The sequence below is a fragment of the Meleagris gallopavo genome, chromosome 7 (assembly GCF_000146605.3).
Source record: "Meleagris gallopavo isolate NT-WF06-2002-E0010 breed Aviagen turkey brand Nicholas breeding stock chromosome 7, Turkey_5.1, whole genome shotgun sequence".
Taxonomy (NCBI): domain Eukaryota; kingdom Metazoa; phylum Chordata; class Aves; order Galliformes; family Phasianidae; genus Meleagris; species Meleagris gallopavo.
The window spans coordinates 1,294,223-1,313,946 of NC_015017.2; positions in this window are offsets into that span (position 1 = coordinate 1,294,223).

Here is a 19,724-nt window from a genome sequence, read left to right on the forward strand (position 1 = left end):
CAAAGCAGGGCTGTGATGTGCATTACAGACAGATACCACCACGGAAATCTCTCCTACAGCTGCAGTGACTCTTTCCCTTGCAAACCTATCAGCTCAAGATCAGCGTCCGCTCCCTCCCAGTGAATTCCTGCGTCTCCACTGGCTGCATATTTGTGGCTGTTTGTTCCTTATTTAGGCATTGGCTGAAACAAAGAATAAGTGAACATAAGAACACATATGCTGAGAAATGCAGTGCTGAAGGGTATCCCACCCTTAATTTAAATAGTAGAACTAAAATATCTCATGTGTGTATACACATAAGCACATATGTCATGGTACTTAAGCAAACGTTAGATCCACAGACCACTAAGCATTTGCTTCTCCTGTGTCACATTTGGAAAAGTGCTAATGCCTTATGGGAAATGTGGAAAATGTAAATATTTTGTTCCAAAGCAACATAGCTCACCACTGTACTTTTCTGGCTTTCTCCTCCTTTACAGCAAACAGCAAGCAAATTATGCACCAAGTGCATGACAAACTAATTGTATCCCATTGCACTGGCTACAAAACCATGCAGCCAAATGGATTGCTAGGCTATAGTTGCAAGAATTGATCTCAAATCAGCCTGCTTCAGGGCTTGGTAGAAGCTCAAACTGGGAAGGAGGGGATGATGTCCACAGCAGAAGCTATCAGTTCAAGGCCAGCAGCCTTCAGGGCTGTCTTCTCAAGGAGACACAAGAATAAGATAATAACAAACAGCAGCTATAAAATCATACAATCATTCAGGTTGTAAAAGACCACTAAGACCCCCAGTCCACCCCACCATGCCCACTGCCCACGTCCCTCAGTGCCACATCTCCAAGTTACAGAACACCTCCAGGGGTGGTGATTCTACCACCTCCCTGGACAGCTGTGCCACTGCAGCACTGCTCTTTCTGAGAAGAAATTGTTCCTAATATCCAAACTGAACCTCCCCAAACATTTCACTAAGCATCACTGCCTTCAGAAGGAGCTGGGGACTTCTGGTGAAGCAGCATGCTGGGCCAGCAGAGGCTATCGCTTTAACAGCTTCCTACTGAGCTGTGCTTTATGGCACTCTCCTGCATTATTGCATATATTCTGGCTTTCCATGGAGCAAGTGCTTTTGCCAAAAGGGTTGTATTACCTCAACAGCTACTCATTATAGGAGGGCACCAAGCAGTGGTGACGGAGGAATTTTCCATCCTCTTCTGCCACGCTGAGTAGCACTGATGCACTGAAAATCTTCTGAAAGCAATATCAGATTCCTGAGTCATATCTTCACCTATCCATTTCACTGCATGATTGGGGTTGTTATTTATATTACACTCGAGCCAGTGAAAAGGCTCCATGTGCCTCAGAACCTTTCTTGTGCAGTGATTTCCATTCTCTTTGGTTAGAGCCAGCTGTGATGGGGCAGGGTGGCAGGACAGCCACCAACCCCACAGGGTTACAGTGACCTCCAAGGCTGCCGAGGGTTAAAATGCATGGGGGAATGAGTGCTCCAAGGAAGAATTTATGAACCCTAATAAAACTGCTGGGGGAGGAAAGATAATCAGGAAAAACTGAAAAATGTTTGAGCATTTGCATTCTTCCACCTTCTGTCCTAGCGGCTGTGAGACGGTCTCCCTCATGTCCTGCCAAGAAAAGAAATGGCCATAAAACGGCTGATATCATTTTCAGTCCACCCCCAATCTGAATCTGCTAACCTCATCCCTGCTTCCCGCTCAGAGAGTAGGAAATGGTTCAGGTTAAATTAGCGTGGAAGCTGGAAAGCCTGGAATTGGAATCATTTCCCTGCTGGCCCTCAGTGGGCTCCAAAGGGAAAAGCCTCCAGGCAGATTTGGAGAACGAAACCTCCTGCCAGGCCTTCTCCCACTTATACGTCCCAGCACTGCACCTTGCAGGTTCTGCTTTAGCACTTTGCTGGTGCTGGGAGAGGTGATTTTGCTTTCCTTCAGCCTTTGCAAAGGGTCTTCCAGGGCAAACAAAATAATTAGCTCGGACAAATGTTTGAGCAAAAAGGCATCGCTTGGCAGGTTGGAACATCTCCTTTCCCATTGCCAAGGGACCCCCTGTTGATGGAAACTTGCTCCCTGCCTCTCCAGCTTCCAGGCACCAGGGTTACGGCCTGGGAGATGGCAGCACTCCTCGACAACAGCCTTTGTGCCTTCACTTTTCAAGATTTTATATGCTTAAGTATAGGGGTGGGATCCCCAGAATGACCAAAAGGAGCTAAGTATACAGTTCTGCTCCAAAGAACAGATGAAAGCTTCCTAGAAACGCTACAAGGAGGACAGAGAGGGACTGGAACAAGGAGGAGGTATACAGGGTATTCAAGATCAAGGCATCCGCAGATGGATAGGAGGCAATTGCAGCACTCTCAGAAGGCAGCTTGGAGACAGAGCCCCACATCCACCCCAACATTTGTCACACAGCACATCCTCCTTCCCTTTGCACTCACACATTGGTGTTGAGAAAATAGATGCCCAGACTATCCCTGGAGGTCCCAGAGGAAATGGCTTAACAGGACTCCAGTGGATGCATAAAATAACTTCCACTTAAAGGCAGGCGCTGGCTCAGCACTTGTGGGCCTGAGACAGATCAAACACTTCCGAGCAGCTCCCAAGTTATTGGTCCTCCAGCTCAGATGTTCCCAGCCAAATCTTTATCCTCCGCTTCTAAAAGCTGGTTCCACTTTACAGTCAGGAATAAAATCCCTAAAAACACACAGTGATGGATGAGCAATACTTTCCTCACTCCGTGAGGGCCTGGCACTGGGCTGGAGGCCAGGACACGGAGGCATCTCCTGCAAAGGGGCAGAGCAGTTGTGTCCAGACACCTCGAGTGCTTTGAGTGTCAGACCCAGCCCAGCACTGCTGCCTTTGCAAGCCAACCCTTGGGGCACAGGCACACCAGCAAAGCTGTCTAACTAACGAGCGTCTGCTCAACACATTTTGTCACGTTCTTGTGACCCTTCATCTCTCATTTTCCAGCAAGATTCAACCAGCCTCTGTGGATGGACAACTTACTGATACCTGGTTTCCATCTCAGCCTGGATCAGTCAAATTTTTGAATGTGCTGAGATACTGCAGGTCTTCAGAAATGGTGCTGGAATGGGGATGGGAAGAGCAGATTAATCCTGGTGGCTGCAACCTTCACACTTTGGGAAAAGGCCATGTGCAGCCCAGAGAAAGAAAAATAACACAAGGTAAAATAGCTCTCTCACTCAGAGAGCTATGATAATCTGCACCAGCTGGCGCTCCGATAATATTTTGATAAAATCCCATTTTGAGATTTTTCCCTCCCCCACCCCTTCCCTGCCCTTTTCTTGTGTCATAGCTCTGGCATGGTATAAAGGGGAACATATGCAGCAGACATAAATGCCAGATGAAAGAAAAGAGAAATATAGAAAAGTCGAGGAGGATAAGAAAGCACTCAGTTGTACTGAAACATCCACACTCCAGCTAAGAGCCCTACCTAAAGCTGTATTCTCCACCCTCCAACTCCATCCAATGCACAGAGCCTCACTCTTCCCAAAGCCCCGTTTGTTGGCACTACAGGAGCACAGAGCTCAGAGAAATCTGGACCAAGGCTGTAGGACTTTTGTTAGCAAGTTGTGATCATGCATTCAACTAAGGAAATGAAGAAAAATGGACTTGACCATTCATTATATTTTGGCAAGTACCTAGAGATGCTTTGCAGAAGTCAATGATCTTGGCCGTTGGGAGGAATGTTGCCAGCCTCCCAGACAGACGTGGCCATTTTGTCATACCCAAAGGAGGGAGATCTCAGCATTCATGTCACAGTTTCACACTGACTGCAAGGTATGGGAAGGCCAAGGGTCACGACACAGCCAGGGGGCTGACAACAGGAGATGAGTGAAGGACAGGGCTGCAGATAAGTCTGTAAAAAAGCCTGAGGTCCACCCAGGAGACAAAGACAAGAGCATGTAGCCCTGTCGTGAGGTAAAATGGAGATCCTGAGCCCAAGGGCAGAGGGTTTATGAGTTGGGGATTCCAGATGTGGCTACTTGGGGGAATTAAGGCCCATTGGTACCGTCCAGAATCTGACACAGAAACATCCGTGAGATGCGATCCTTTTGGATTACGGACAAAGCTCTCTTTCCTCACTGTATCAGTTGACCTCTGTCTCTCACAGAGTGTGCCTGAGCATGTCTGCAGTGCAAATCTCAGTGACGGCTACACTGTAGATACAGCACTGTCCAACTCCTCCATTGCTCTGGAAGATGCAAAAGCATGGGATGGATGTTCTCCTCACTGAGCTCCACTAGCTGGTTCATGGATGAAAGCTTCTGGAAGTCCACTGCTTGCCTCCATCTGTCATTTATCTGCATTCCTCCCACGGAGCCAGCAGAGTTTATTTTTTTTAACCTACTGTTGGATAATAAGACAGATGTCCACACTGTGTCTCATTTTGAATACATCTAAACTAAAAACAAATGTATTTAGATGGGATGAATAAATGTGTGTGTTTTTCCTGTTCCAGAACATCTGACTAATGAAGAAAGAATGGCTGGCTCCCATTTTATTTTTTGAGGGAGCTACCTTTGAGATGGGAAAGTGAAGTACCCACTGAAGTATCAAGTGAATTAAAGGGATTCTCAGAGTGACTTTTGTGATGTTTCCATGGGGCAAAGTAAAATGTGAGACAGTATTGATGAAAACACAAAATGCAAAGGAAGTGGTGTTTTCCTGCTGCCTCCCAGCTAGATCTTCTGGGATGGGCTGAAGTCACCCAGCACAGAGGTGAAGCATTTGGATGGGGAACAGGGCACTACTAAGATGGAAGCTGAGTTACTTACAGAGGAAGGACACGCTCTTAGATTCCTTTCAAAGCCGAAGGCAGCATTTCTGAGGTGGAGATTAACTCTTGAACAGAGATCAGAACCACCAAGGATCAGGGGAAAACAAAAAGAAGAAAACAAGCAGGGGTGACGTGGAGTAGCAGAGGAAGGCAGGGCTCAGATCAAAGGAGAAGGGCAGCTACAGAGCCACCACGCTGCCTCTGAAGACAAAGAACTGTCTGGTTCTGGTGGGGTTTCCCCTACCGGTCCCAACGCATGCCCTCACATGTGGGGTCTGTTTGGACAGCTGGGTGTCAGTGACCCCAGGTGCTCAGAGTGCTTGGTGGGCTCAGCAGTGCCGGCAGCTCAATGGGGGGCAGCCTGAAGTGCGTGTGTGTGGTCAGGGCACCATGCTCCCTCCCAGAGCAAGGGATTACAGACATCACAGCTGAGAAAGTCAGAATGCTTCAGAAGGGAGCAGGAGAATTTAGCAGTGCAACCACCAAGCGTTAATCAATAGGGTCTATTTTATCCTCTTTTAAAGCAGTTGTTAGCGATGCATTTGCGTTTATCTCATGTCCTAGAAGTCTTAGATATCTCTGATGTCTTCCTGTCCACATGGATCTTTCTAGAGCTGAAAAGGCCCAGGCTAGTAAAAGGAGGAGAAGCAAGTAATCTGCCACCTTTGAAATACAGGAGTGGGAGCCAGCATCCTAGGACATCTGTCAGGCAGTGGGATGGCTGGGGAGCACAGGGACCTGGGGACTGGGTGCTCGTCTTCAGTGAGACGCAAGCAAATCCTAGAACCTTTTGTTGTATGCTTTCATATGGCAAAAATGGATCCCTCTTCCTAGAAAATCAGTCAAAAAAAGGTTAGAGTTGGGAGGAGGAAAGCAAGACTTGAGATGGTGAACTACAAGATTCACTGGCTAGGAATTTCAGCAGAAGCAAATTCTCCTCTTTACAGACAAAAAGCAAAGGAAGTGCAGATGGAGGACCTCTGAGAATTTGTCAAGGAAAGTCCTCCTTGATGCTGCACCACAGCTGCCTGTTTCCCCTCTAGGACAAACTCATAGCCACTGCCACATGGAGGCTCTTTGCCTAATGAAAGTGCTGTGAGAGCTGCTGCTGAAACCAGGAGGGGCAGAATGATAGTTCACTGCAAGTGACAGGCATGTCACTTTGCTTAACCAAGCTATCAAAGGCAGCTGATGCTGAGCTTCCCATCATAGGAGTTACTATAGAGGACTGCTGCATCCACCTGGCTCTTCTGTCTGGCTCCTTATCACACGTGTGAGGTTACGAACTGAAAAAGCAGACACAGCTAAGTCCTTTCCAGAGATGGCAGTCACACCAGAACTCAGGCACTGTGTTTAAGTCTCTTCCTTATCCTAACTGCATTTTGGCATCCAGTCCATTCTACCCCAAAATCTGGTCCAGAACCAGAAAACAATGTGTATCAGTTCTTACCCTCCAAGTCTTCCTTCCTTGTAAAGTAGATGAACCTCTCCCCTCCCTTTGGGAAACCTCACCTATCTGCTCCTTCCCTGTGCTGGAGACATTTGGATCCACCAACTTCTTCCTGCAGATGACTGCAGTCTCTTCCTGTTGGTGCTTAACAATGTTTTTGCTGTCTCTGGTTAAGATTTCCAAAGCTGTCTAATGGTCCTGATGTCTGAGGGAGACCTGTTCACACATTAGCTGTCATGGAAGCTTAACACTGAGAGGGACTATCAGTGAGTGGTCTCTGGCTCAGCCCTGCTCAGAGCAGCTTTAGTTTCAAAGTTTGACCAGATCTCTCATGCCTTCTCTGGTCTAATTCCCAAAGGAAATTCAATATTTAAGCCACTGTCCAGAACATCAGTTGAGTCCAGGCATCTCCTATTCTCCAGCAACTGTGAAAATGCCCATCCTAATCTCCGCTTTGGAGCTGTCAGGTCCAAATCTCAATGGCATTCATTGACTACTGCTTGCTTTATTAGCAGAAACTGACACAGCAAGCATGATGGATGACTCCAAACATCATTTCAACGTTTGGAAGACACAGCTGCCCTCTGGCACTCCTGAATTTGAGAAACAGTTGAACTCCTGAGGCCACAGTGTCACCCAAAATGAGGTCCTTCTGAAACTCCTCTCCCTATTTTAATTTCCCTTTGCACATTACTCGCCCTAAGAGCTTTGCTTTCACTTGTTAGGTTTGGCATCTCTTTTGTACTATTTTTGGAGGATTCCAGAACACATTTCTGATTCTGGCCATCTTCATCTTCTTCTTATAATTACTAATAATATTTTTCCTTCCACTCATTGGATTCATTCCCGTGTTGGCTGCAAGGCTTCAACACCAATCACTGTTTAATTCAACCTTCCTCTCTTTGGACTTGTGGCACCTCAACACTGCCACAAGCCCATGGAAAATAAAATCTTGGAGAACCGAGAATTCTGACTGAGGACTTGCAAAGCACCTTTAAATTTATCCCAGTGCATTCCTTCTTCATAAATGCTTTCCATCCCTCTTCCATGAAATAGAAGGGCCCCCATGCCATGTGCTTGACAGGACACAGGGAGAGGTCCAAACCTCAGAAAGCCTAAAATAGACTTCTTTTTTTTCCCCTGAAATGCTGGGATTTGGGAGTTTAATGCAGTGGGATATCATTATTAGAGCAGAAGGGCTATTTGGAGCTGTCCCAATCTAAACAAGCCTCTCACAGATCACCCCCAAATTTATTTCTTAAGCACCAAGAATCAAGAGAAATCCTGAGGTTCCATCAAGGAAAGACTAAGAGTGGACGTGTCTACTAGAACTAGGGAAGCAAAAAGTGGAAGAAGAAAAGGTTTTTCCGGGTATGACAAATATTTCCCATTGCTTCCTTTGGTGTTCAACTGTGTTCAGTCATCAGTTTCATGACACAGAAAAGCCCACTGTCTTTTACTCTTGGCAAATAAATAAAAAGACAAGAAGCAATAACCATAAGTCAACTTAAGACTATCTAATCATGACCTATGGGATCCCTGTGCCTCACAAAGCAAGGATGAAGTTTCTTCTGTCTTCAGCACTTGGTCTTCAACCTCCATATTTTCAGCTTGGAAAGCTGACCAAACCTCACCAGGCACTCTCAAGGCAATGACAGCTCAGTCCCTCTGCTGTGTGAGAACGTTTCTATGGATGCCTGCATTCACACTGACTTCAGTGCTGCTGGTCTGCCAGCAGATAACTCAGGTCAGAAGCTGATATGGATGGAGCAGGGAGGCCATCTCCATTGGCCCATGTAGTGACAACACGCAGCACAGCAGAGACACAGAAAGGAAAGTTATTCACCCCAGCTGAGTAAACATCAGGCTGCAGCTGGCCAGAAAACAGGCTCTGAGAGAGAAAGGACCTACACAAAGGAAGACGGAAGGAAAGAAAGAGATTTCTGAAGCCAAATGCAATATTCACTTCAAATCATTACAACCAAATCCCTGGATATGGTCTACCAAGTCTGATCTCAGTAAGGGAATCCACAGCTGGGGAGGATGAGAGTAAGGCACGTATGATGACAACCACAATCATTTCTCAGTATGCAGAGACACAGGCAGATTGGAGATATGGAAGGCTACTGAAGATAAGGAGAATAGGACAGATCATTATAGCCAGTGCTCCAGCTGCCATGAAGATGCTGGTGCCTCACAGGAAATGCCTTTCAGAATCTCAACCTATCAGATGCTATCAGAATTCCTAAAAATGTGAAAAAGTGAAATGAAAAAGTGAATGCATACAAATAGCTGTGCTTTGGAGGAACCTAGCTCCAAGCCATATATCATGTTGCATCAGCTAAAGGAAAGAATTGCCTTGAGTCTGATTTCCATCTATGTGGGTTAGGTCACTCATGGGTATCAGAGCCCTTCCTTCTCCCTGCCTAGTTGCCTAGCTAAAATCCTTGGCAGACATACAGAAAACAGTAGATTTAGAATTTAGATGAGGAGACAGTCATGGAGATTGTGCAATACACACAATACACCTTTCTCACACTGGCCAGCAGAACTCACCACCTTCCCTTCCCTTTTTCCCTTCCCTTTTTCCCTTCCCTTCCCTTCCCTAAACCGTTTTTTGCTGTCAAGTATGCCATGATATGCAGAAACTCCACCAACAAAAAGGAAGATATACAACAAATATTAACACTGCAGACAGGATATATGCAATGTATATGCATCCTTTTTTTTTTCCTGCCTATATGTGCTCTTATGCAAAATTAGAAAACAACATGTTTTGAAAAAACTCTCATATCGTCTAAGAAAAGGAGAAATGGGAAAATAAGACACTTGCCAAATGGAAAAGTAAGAAACCAGCAAAATGGTAAGTGTTATTCCCAGCAGGCTTCCCTGGGGTCAGGGGAGATCTTCAGGGCAGGAGGAAATGAAGGATGCCATTAGAGAAGGTAGCTGATAGGGGCCCTTATAAAACCTTCCCAAGGAATCTGCCTTGGTGATTTTTCCCACAGCATTACACAACACAGTGTAATAAAAATGTCAGCAATGAAATAACACAGCTTGTCCTCAGACCCCCACCTCCCCACCACCTTTCCTGACTAAAGAAGTATGATGATATGTTAAGGCACCAGCGAGTTTTCCAAAAGTAAAACAGGGGAAAACTTCATTTTGGACACCTGGAATCCAACACAACCTAGACTGTGAGTGAAAGAAATGCACCTGCCTCCACATAATGGCTGCACTGATCCATTTTTTTTTCTTTTTTTTTTTTTCTTCTTTTTGTGGCTGCAATATGAACTTGAACTCTATATTCCTGCCTGCCCTACCAAAAGGTTCCCCAGCCCTCCATAAAACCATGCTGTGCAACAGGCCAGCCTGAAGTGATTTATTGCTCTGGGTGAAAATCAGATGAAATTCAGTTGTTTCCCATTCAAGCTTGAAACTAAGTGAACTTTGGCAGAGTTCTGCTTGGGCTTTGCTTTGGGTGAAACCAAAACACAAAAGGGGGATGAGGAAAGAGTGGAGATCGAAGCTAGGTACACCAAAGTAGAAAACTGTTTTCTTGAACTCACGTGAACTCAAACCACTGACCTTCACACACATCCAAGGCTCTCTCTACACCCGCTCGTAGTACATAAATCTAACACCAAACTTGGAACTGAGCTTCAACGTGGCTTAAACCACATGCAATTAGCTCGATTAAAGACTTGGGGGCCTGGTTAGATCCTGCCTGCACATTGATGTCTAACTGGGAGAAAACTCGTGCTGCCAGCAGCTGTTGCCACTTTTGCAGTGGGGTGTAGTCTGGGGCCACATGCACAGAAAAGCTGCATGCTCAGGCTATTCATAAAGGCAGGAAAAATGTTCACTGTAAAGATGAAATGCATTCAAAAAGCTCACGTGCTTTCTGATTGTGCTGTAGCAGGCATCAGTAAATGCAACTAGCTGAAATCACTGCCAAAAAAATATAAGCTGGGGTGAGGGGACTGCTGGAACCCATAAGTATTTAAAAAGAAAACAAAACCTGGAAACATTTGCCAAGTGAAACCAGACTTTGGTGATTATTTCATAATTATTCATGGCTAAGGGGCCAGAAAAAAAAATAAACTAGCATTTAATTGGGCTTGTTTGTTTGTTTGTTTGAATACAATTGCTAATGGTGATGGTTAATTGAAAAAAAATATAGGGAGATGTGTGCAACTGACGTATAGCCCTCACCTCCTCTTCACAAGGTTCTACATCAACCAGCAAAAGCCATAGCCTTATCGCTACAGGCCTCATGTGAATTTTATCCATAAAGTGATCTTTCAAATCCTGGGTAGCTGCCAGGAATACCTCTATTAAATACAATACAAAATATAGATGGATACAATGCAAAATAAAAGATATCCTGAAGGGTTATTCTCGCTGAGCCATTTTGTGTCTCTGCTGTTGGCACGGAGGACAAGGGAAAAAAAAGGCACATTGCTTTCGCATCTTTTAAATATGCAGTTCTAAGAATGCTCCTGGGATGCTCTGAAATTGCTTTGATCCCACTTGAAGTCCTGCCTTCAATCTGAAAGGAGTCCAAACGTGTTTGTGAGCAACAAACCTATGCTCTGACTATCCCAAAGCAGAATGTAGGGACCCAAGCTTCTCCTAATGCTCTCCCAGCATTTTTGTCTGCTGTCTGTGAATACCCAAGGAAAACTTCCTCAGCTGTAAAAATGGGCCATACTGCCCTACACATCTACTCTGGTTATCAAGAACAACAGCAGATACGAAAGACAAAGGTTGTGAAAGGTTATGAGCTCTTTCTTATTAGCAAGGATAAATTCTTTGCTTCTTCCCTTAAGGGATACCTTGAGATCTCAGCTCTATCTTCCAAGAGAAGCCAGTAGAACTCCATTTATTATCCTCAACAACATAATGTACTAGCTCAGCTAACAGTCCTCATGGCTTAGGAAGTGACAAAGTGACACATTTTCCTAACATTCACACTAAGTCATTGAAGTACTTCTGAAAACACTTGTCTAAGCAGGAAAATGTAGAATCAAAACTCAAAACTGTGGCCTGTTTCCCTCAAACTGTGGCCTTGGGCAGAGACCACAGCATCACAACAGTGATGTCTCAGCATGTCTAATGGTAGTACTACAATTCCTACCATCCTCTTGGTGCCTGGAAGAGAAACTGTCACCTGGGGCTGTTCCTGGCAGAAAAGGCATTTCCTGATTTGTCTGGGTGAACTTTGATAAAATTACCCATCAGACCACCTACACAAAAGTTGAGAATTTTGGTTCAGTGGTAAAGATTGTATCAGGACATCTTAAGATGACACATAGGAACAGGTTGCCCAGAGAGGTTGTGGATGCTCCATTCCTGGAGGCATTCAAGGCCAGGCTGGATGTGGCTCTGGGCAGCCTGGCCTGGTGGTTGGTGACCCTGCACATAGCAGGGGTCTAGATGATATTTGAGGTCGTTTTCAACCCAGACCATTCTATGAAGATCCTTAAAATTAGATCTTGAGTACTCCTCTCCATTTATCTCTCTTCTTCCTCCATCCCCAGGAGCTATTAGAGAACAATGATCACAAATTAATCAGAGATAGTAGAGTCCTCATCTATGGGCCTGGATAGAGAATTTAAGAGCAAAAGGCAGGTCTGCTTCCTCTCTGAAAGCCAGAATCTAGTAAGATATTTGAACAGGCTGCCAAGGTGAATGGTGGAGGCACACTAGAGGTGTTGAACAAATGTGGAGATGAGGTACTGCAAGACACTATCAGTGGGCATGGTGGGAGTGGGTTGATGGTTGGACTAGATGATCTTAGAGGTCTTTTCCAAACTTAAAGATTCTTTAATTCCATTCTCTAGTATCCTTCTAGATCAGTGGTGGGAGACTTGGCAGCATAACTCGCCAGTACTGTAGTGGCAATGTCTTTGAGCAGTGGAATCCACTCCAGGACATCAGAAACATTTTGTTCATCCAGTAGCCATATCCTGGCCCATGTGAACAAGACCCTTGGGGAGGATTGTGTCCTTTCATGGCAGCATGGTGAAACTCATGATGAAGGACAAAGCACCTGCTTAAACAACAGCCAGATAGGTACAGGGCAGAAATTACAGAAAACTTTCAAAGAGGAAGGACAAACAAGCACGGGGGATTCATTTCCTGAAGACCAGCTGGTTCAAGTCCTCCTACCTGGACAAATGATCTGCTTTTTGTAGGAAGAAAGAAATAGGTCAGTTTGGGGACCCTTTGGAGAAAATGGAGGGTGGAGAAATTCCTAGAGAAACCATTTAAGACTTACTGGTTGCTGCCACTTTACAAAGACGTCCGATGCCAACTTCAGGAAGAGCAGCAGCCTCCTCACTGGTCGTCACTCCAGAAGGGCCCAGCAGCCAGAGGAGCAGCACTTAGCTGCAGCAGGGTCCCCCCAGGGATGCTCTATCTTTGCAAACAGGTCCAGATCCATATGGTGTCACTCACTGCTAGGAAGGGCCCTGTTCAGGCAATAACTGTTGAAGGGGCATTTTGACAACTGCCCTGTTGCAATTGCCAACAGGCACTGACATAGTTGAATTTATACTGAAGCTTTATCTGTTGCCTGCAATTCTAATTTGTGGTTTGTAGGCCATAAAACTCCAAGTTTTCCAAGCAGGAAAAAAAAAAGTGACGATTGACTGTTACTGCTGCTTCTCTTTTTTTCCACTAGAGCTGTTCCTCATGCAGTTGTAACCAAATAGTAACCAAATAGACTGCCTAATGGCCAGTGCTGTTTATTCCAAAACAGTATGGATTTCCCATTTGTAATTCAAAAACCGTAGGGTGTAACTTTCCTTGCTTGGCACGAAACATGGTCATGCTTCTAGGATACAAGCACAGAGACAGTCCTGAGGAAAACTGCTTTTGCCTAAAGAGAGATCAATGAGAAATAAGCTGTCTTTCACTTTGATGAATGATATATTTTAAAGCACCTCCAGCCTAAGCTTCAAAACAGCCATTTGTTTCCCATAGTGAATATTTACTAGACTTTACACAGCTAAATACTTTCTATTCCCTGTCTTACATTCATTTTTCTTAGTGGCCCCATGCATAGCCAGTTTCCATTTACACTTGAAATTGTTTTTTGAAACAAGCTTCATCAATACCAAACTAAAAGGAAACCACAGAACTAGAAAATCTTAGCATCTTTTCCTGTGAGATGTAGGAGAAAATCAGAACAATCTCAAGGAGATTTAAGGAAATTTCTGCATGAGTAGTAAGAATTGCAATAAAATGCACAAAAAGAAAGTGGTCTCTTCTCAGGTGACAAGTGGAATACAGCCTCAAGATGCACACGGGGAGATTCAGATTATACCATCATAAAGAATTTATTATTCATAGGGTGATCAGGCAATGGAAGGGCTGCTCAGGGAGACAGTGGAGCACCTGTCCCTGGAGGTGTTTAAGAGATGTATAGATGTGGTACATGAGGATGTGGCTTAGTGGTTGGACTTGATGATCTCATGGATATTTTCCAATCTAAACTGATTCTGTGATTCTCTGACTCCATGACTTACAGAGGAGTAGGTTCAACACACATCTCCAGAAGTGCATTTAGTTGTGGTTTAGACAAGGTTTGTCCCCTCTCAGAACAAAGTGGTGGGATTCCCTTTAGACTCCTTGGATACATTCAAGGCCAGCCTGGATGTGGCTCTGGGCAGCCTGGTCTGGTCGTTGGTGACCCTGCACATGGCACTGGATGTTGAAACTAAATGATCATTGTGGTCCTTTTCAGCCAAGGCTGTTCTATGATTCCACAATTCTATGATTCCCTTTTCAATAAATGCTTTGGAGCACAACTAATGAGAGGCCACACAGGCTGTGTTCATATGAGACAAGACAAGGAGTACTGCAGCCCACATGGGCACAGGGCTGTGCCATGCACAGGAGACCAGGGCAGAAGAAAAGGCAAAGCCCAGGTCCCCAGCACCCAGTGGGAATGCAGTGAGCACCCAGGCAGCTGCAGGGTGGGATGGCCAGACTGAACCACAAGGCCCAGCCTAGGAGCAGCTCAAGGGGCCACGAAGCATTTTGGCATGCAGGCTCTCCTCAGGAGCCAAGGGGCAGAGTGGAAAAGCTTCCTCACAGGCAAATTACCTCGGTGGGAAGCTAAAAGATATTCCTATTGCCTGCAAAGCTGCATGCCAAGTCTGGTGTTTGTTTGTGTCTGTGTTTATTTCTCAGAGACTTTCTTTCTCTGCACCCCAGGGAACTGGCTGGATGCGAGCTCTGGCTCTCTCATGGAACAAGGATTAACTTGTGGATCCTGGCAGAACCGAGATCGGCTCCTGCTCAAATGTAGGCTGACAAAATGACCACAAGCCAGAAAACACCTAAAAAGCAGATGCTGCATGCCTCCCATCTGTCCAGCGGCCCAAATAAGTTGGGTGTATCCCCCGCCTACTCTGCAGTTGGTTTATCAACTGGTTTATCATTGCCCAAGCCACAGCTGTCTGGGGACATTTCTGTCCTGTGATGATTTTCAGCACGCTGATTATTTCCAAGACCATCATGGACTTGTATGGCCCTTGATTCAGAGAACTTTGTTGAATTTGAAGGTAGGAAGGCAGTTGAGAAACAAGAGCAAAAGGCGCAGCATTGTCTCAGAATTCACAATAAAACGGTGTTTGCTTGAGAACCAGATTTGCATTGGGTTTTTGAATTCCTAAACTAATTACAATCTTCTGGTACAAATTGATTTTTCTCCTCCAATGGACCATGCCGACTCCCATAAAGGGAGGCTCTGACCTATTCTTTTAGAGGCTGCTTTTAAGAGAGCGTGAGTAATAGCTGAAACACGTGGGGACTTCAACATTTGGGGTAGTTTCATGAAAAATCCTTTCTCCCTACCCCACTGGGGATAAACCAACGTCAGCACTTAGTTACATGGAAATGAATCGCCAGCCGTGGGCTTTCCGCATCCCAACATCACGCATTCCTGCTAGCGATGAATCACAAGGAGCACACGTGGCACTTGCCCACAGCGACCTCGCTGGGACGTGGGGAAATCTGAGTAGAAAAGGTAACGTGAAGGAAAAACCTGAGTCACTGAGAAAATGGGGAATCTATCCCAGGTCCGGAGGCTTCCTGGCTCACACCTTCCCATGGAACCAGTGTGCTGCTGAGCTCAGCATGCATCTGAGTCACATCAAACCAGAGAGCTTGTTGCCCTCTCCTTTGTCTTGTTACTGTCTACAGAGAAGGCAAATGGGAAGTTTTAGGCCTTTATCTTCAAGACAAAATTCTGGATAGTTACCTGGTTAGAAACTTCAGGTTACCTTCCTGAGAGCAGCAGAGCTCTAGACTTGAAATGCCAACTGCTCAAGAGCCAAACATGCACCGAAGCAGACAAGGCTCCCTTTAGTAGCCTAAACCCAATTTGAAAGCAAGGTGGTATGTGGAAGAACAGAAGATCCATTTGATTTGTAATCTAAACTTCTAATGACATTTATGGCATATGAACTATTTTCCATGGAAATCTATCTGCAGATATGCAAGCCAGATGCACTGATTTAATTAGCCCGTGTAACATCTTTAGTTATGTTTCAACATCTGACCCATGCTAAAAAGACCGGGTACTTCAAAGCCATGTGACTCATTTTTCATAAAAGAGAAAAGAAAAAACAGAAAGCCAAATTCACAGCGGACACCCATTGACATCCCCTTCACCAGCCTATTTACCATTTCCACAGACGCTGGAAACGAATGCATCGCCAGTTAGATCATTTCTTCCAAATGGCAGGGTGGTGTTGTCCATATTCATGCTGGACCCTGAAGAAGGTCCCACGTCAATGCATATTGAGCCAAGGCTATCTGTGCTGGTTTGAAGTGGAATGGTGCATACTCAGTATGTAGCCACAGCATTTTAAATGCTGGGGAGCAAACACAAATCCATGGCACTTCACATTGGCAATGAATCTTTTCTCAGTGCTATGGAAATCTCAATGCTCAAGCGTCCTTTAACAGTCCTGCTTCTTATCTTTTAGCTATAATATTATAGAATTCATCTGTACCTGCACTCTTTTCTTTTGGCCCCTCTCCATACAGTTTCACATGTACAGAGCAAAGAGAAACAGGATTCATGCACCAGCAATGGGAACAGTAAAACTTCCTAGACTTGTTTGCAGTGGCACAATATGCTTCACTGGCATCTTTGAATCATTCATAGTCTACAATGCATAAAATACTTATTATCAATAAACTGAAGGTTTACAGACTAAACTGCAAGAACAACTCCTGGTAAGATGGACCAGACCATCTCAGGATGCCAAGTTCTCAACCTACAAATTTCAGACAGGCTATAGGCAGTAGTTCTGCTTTGAGCAAAGGGCACTTGGGACAGGATGCCACAGTGCTGTGCCATGAGATCCATGTAACTGCTGAAGAAGGGAGGGAAACAGCAGCCAGAACATGCAGATGACCCACCTCCAGACAGGTAGCAGCCACCAGCTCTGGGGAAGCAGAAATCTGCTTTGGTGCTCTGACTTAAAGAAAGTTGCACTAATGGAGGCTGATCATTATAGGAACTGATATCAGGAGAGGAGTTGTGGTAATTGAAAACTTCTGCTTTCCAAGGCAGTATTTATAGGAGGCTTTAATGCTCGCTTTGATGAAGTAAGGACTCAGATGCCCTTAAACAACAGAAGGTCTTACAACACATTTACTTTAAAGGAAAATTCCTTTCCAACTCAACAAAAAGAATCTGGAGGTGAGTGTCTAAGTGCTAGGATGGTGCTGAGATGTGAGGAAGTCTTCACAAAGTGTTACACAATGTCACAAAGACTGTAGCCCCTCCAGACAGCTGTCATTATAATAATAAAATTAAAAAAAAAACCATTATTCGACATCACGTTATATTTCTTTCAGTGGAAATGTATGGAAGGAAGTCATTTGAAAGAAAAGCCTTTTCATAAAAATACAAATTTTGTGAAACATAGCACTTTGTATTGTCATGTAGAATTGTAAGGGTTGATTTTATTTCGTGTTTGGCTTCCTTTTTGTTTTTTACCATGTTTCATCACATGGTGAGAACAATATACTCCACATTTCTGGGCATAAAAAGACTGAGAGGGGATCTGATACATGTTTATAAATATCTAAAGGAAAGCGGGAGGCAAATGGATGAGGCCAGGCTCTTCCCAACAGTGTGCAACGATAGGACAAGGAGTAATGGTCTAAAACTTGAACACAGGAAGTTCTGTACTAACACGTGGAAGAACTTCTTTACAGTAAGGGTGACAGAGCACTGGAACAGGTTGCCCAGAGTGTCTCCCTCTATGGAGATGCTCATGACCTACCCGTGTGAGCTATTGTAGGGTACCTGCTTTAACAGGGGAGTTAGACTCGATGATCTCTTGAGGTCCCTTCCAACAACTGTGATTTTGTGATCTCAAATCATCACAATTTCACTAAAGCATAAGAAATGGATGCTCTGAAAAAAAAAAAAAATCACAACAGTATGTCCCAATCAAAGCCCAGTTGCAGATGCTAGTAATGATTTAGAAATAATAAGTGCTTACACTATTGCATAACAAGACAATTTATTTTCACTACAGTACTACAGAATAATATTGATATGATCAAATAAAAGAGAAAATTTTCAGGTACAGCTTTTGTATTGACATGAAATGTTCAAATGCTGAAAATTTTGAAAATGAAGATTTGTTGGCAAAAACTGTGTGCTGTGAGAAATGAAAAAAACCATATGACTCCTTTACTATGCCCCAACCACTAATGAAAATGGGCTCGGAAAGGCCAGAAACGCCCACAAAACAATTGACCCCACTTCCTGTGCCTCCTTAGCATTCTGGGCCTCCAAACGGGACCACAGCTCTCAATGCCATAAACTGACACTGCACGGGGCTAAGAGCTCAGTGCTTTTAAGGAGACTTCTTAATTTAACTTGCAATTTATGAAGGCATTTTACCATCCTTCAACTCTCATTTTCTCTGAGCAAATGCAGACCCCTCTTTGCAAGACGTCAAATAAATGGATATCGCCAAATTATTAAAATTAAAGGCAAGTGCAGAGTTGGCCAAACGAATTATGGCTGGAAACCAGCTTCCACATTCCCCTAGTGGCTTTCAGATGGTTGTGGAAAGATGCCATCACAGAAAACGCCATGTCTGCAAGTATCACCTCACCCTGGTATGTTTGGAAAGCTTATAGAAATCCTGTGCCACAGGGAGTGGGCTGTGTGCAGATCATACATCATCCTGCTGCTTTCTGAGGGGACACTTGAAGCCATTAATCAGTGCTAATGGCAGTCCTGGTCTACCTTGCCCATTGTGGCTTTAATTTTCTTCCCAGTTTCAAAGTGATAGAAGGTGGCTGAGTATGGAGACATAATGGCTGATTCCATCAGTCTGGGCCAGGTGCTCATCTTAACCAAATTCCCTGAAATGCATCTAGATATTTTCTGAATGCATCTTGTCCCCTGCTGTGACTTTTTTATTCTTGTTTCGGATGCAGATGCATGGCAGTGGGTCCCTGGAGACTCCTGGTGCCATCTACCCCCACTTCCTTCGTGCACAAAGCTTTCAGGCAAAGGCTTAATCAAGTCCTCTGTTAACTCACAGACTTCAATAAGCATACATTTGATAGGCAACATGAATGTCCAGCATCTTACCTGTGGTTTTCCACTGATGGGCTGCCAGCTTGGCCAGCATTTTCTGTGTTTGGCCATTTTAGTACCTTTTTAGGATAATGATCATGGCACACATGGAGCTCCTGGCCAGGCATTCTCAGACGGGATGATTTGCTGTTGGAAAGATTTGTTGTGCCTTTTACAAACACCAGATGCTCGGTGATGAGAAAATAAAGCATACTTTCCAGTAAACAAAAGCAGATTTCATTTGTCTCTAAAGCATAAACAAAACAAACAAAAAAGAAAAAGAAAAAAAGGGAAAAAAGTGCAAAACAGAGCTTGTACATATGCATCAGGGGGAGAAAGTGGTGGAAGAAGTGAGAAGTGCATGTACCTGGAGACGGTTTAATGGGCTCTGTGGTGCAATCATGGTCTCAGAGGGCTGGAGTCTCCTTTCCTCCACACAAGGCTCAAACACTGTGTGGGTTTTCTTTTTCTTGCAGGTTACACCTTGCATAGGACAGAGGGCTCATGCAGAGAAACTGGAAAATTACCCTGAAGGAGCTAATAGCGAACAAAGCAAGTTAAACAAGCAGGGGCTTCCCTAGCAGGAGCTGGGGGAATGGAAGTAACACATACTAGAGGAAATACTTTGAGACTGTGAGATTTACTGCAGCCTTGGTTGGTTTTCATAGCCCAGGGCAAATATTTGAGCATTTCATAGTGCAAAGCAAAACCTCTTCCCTTCCTCACTGCTGCAGGAGAAGTAACTGCATTAGATCCTAAGATAAGATGAGTGTGATTAATTAAAAAAAGTTGCATGGCATTATAAAAATCAAGGGCAGG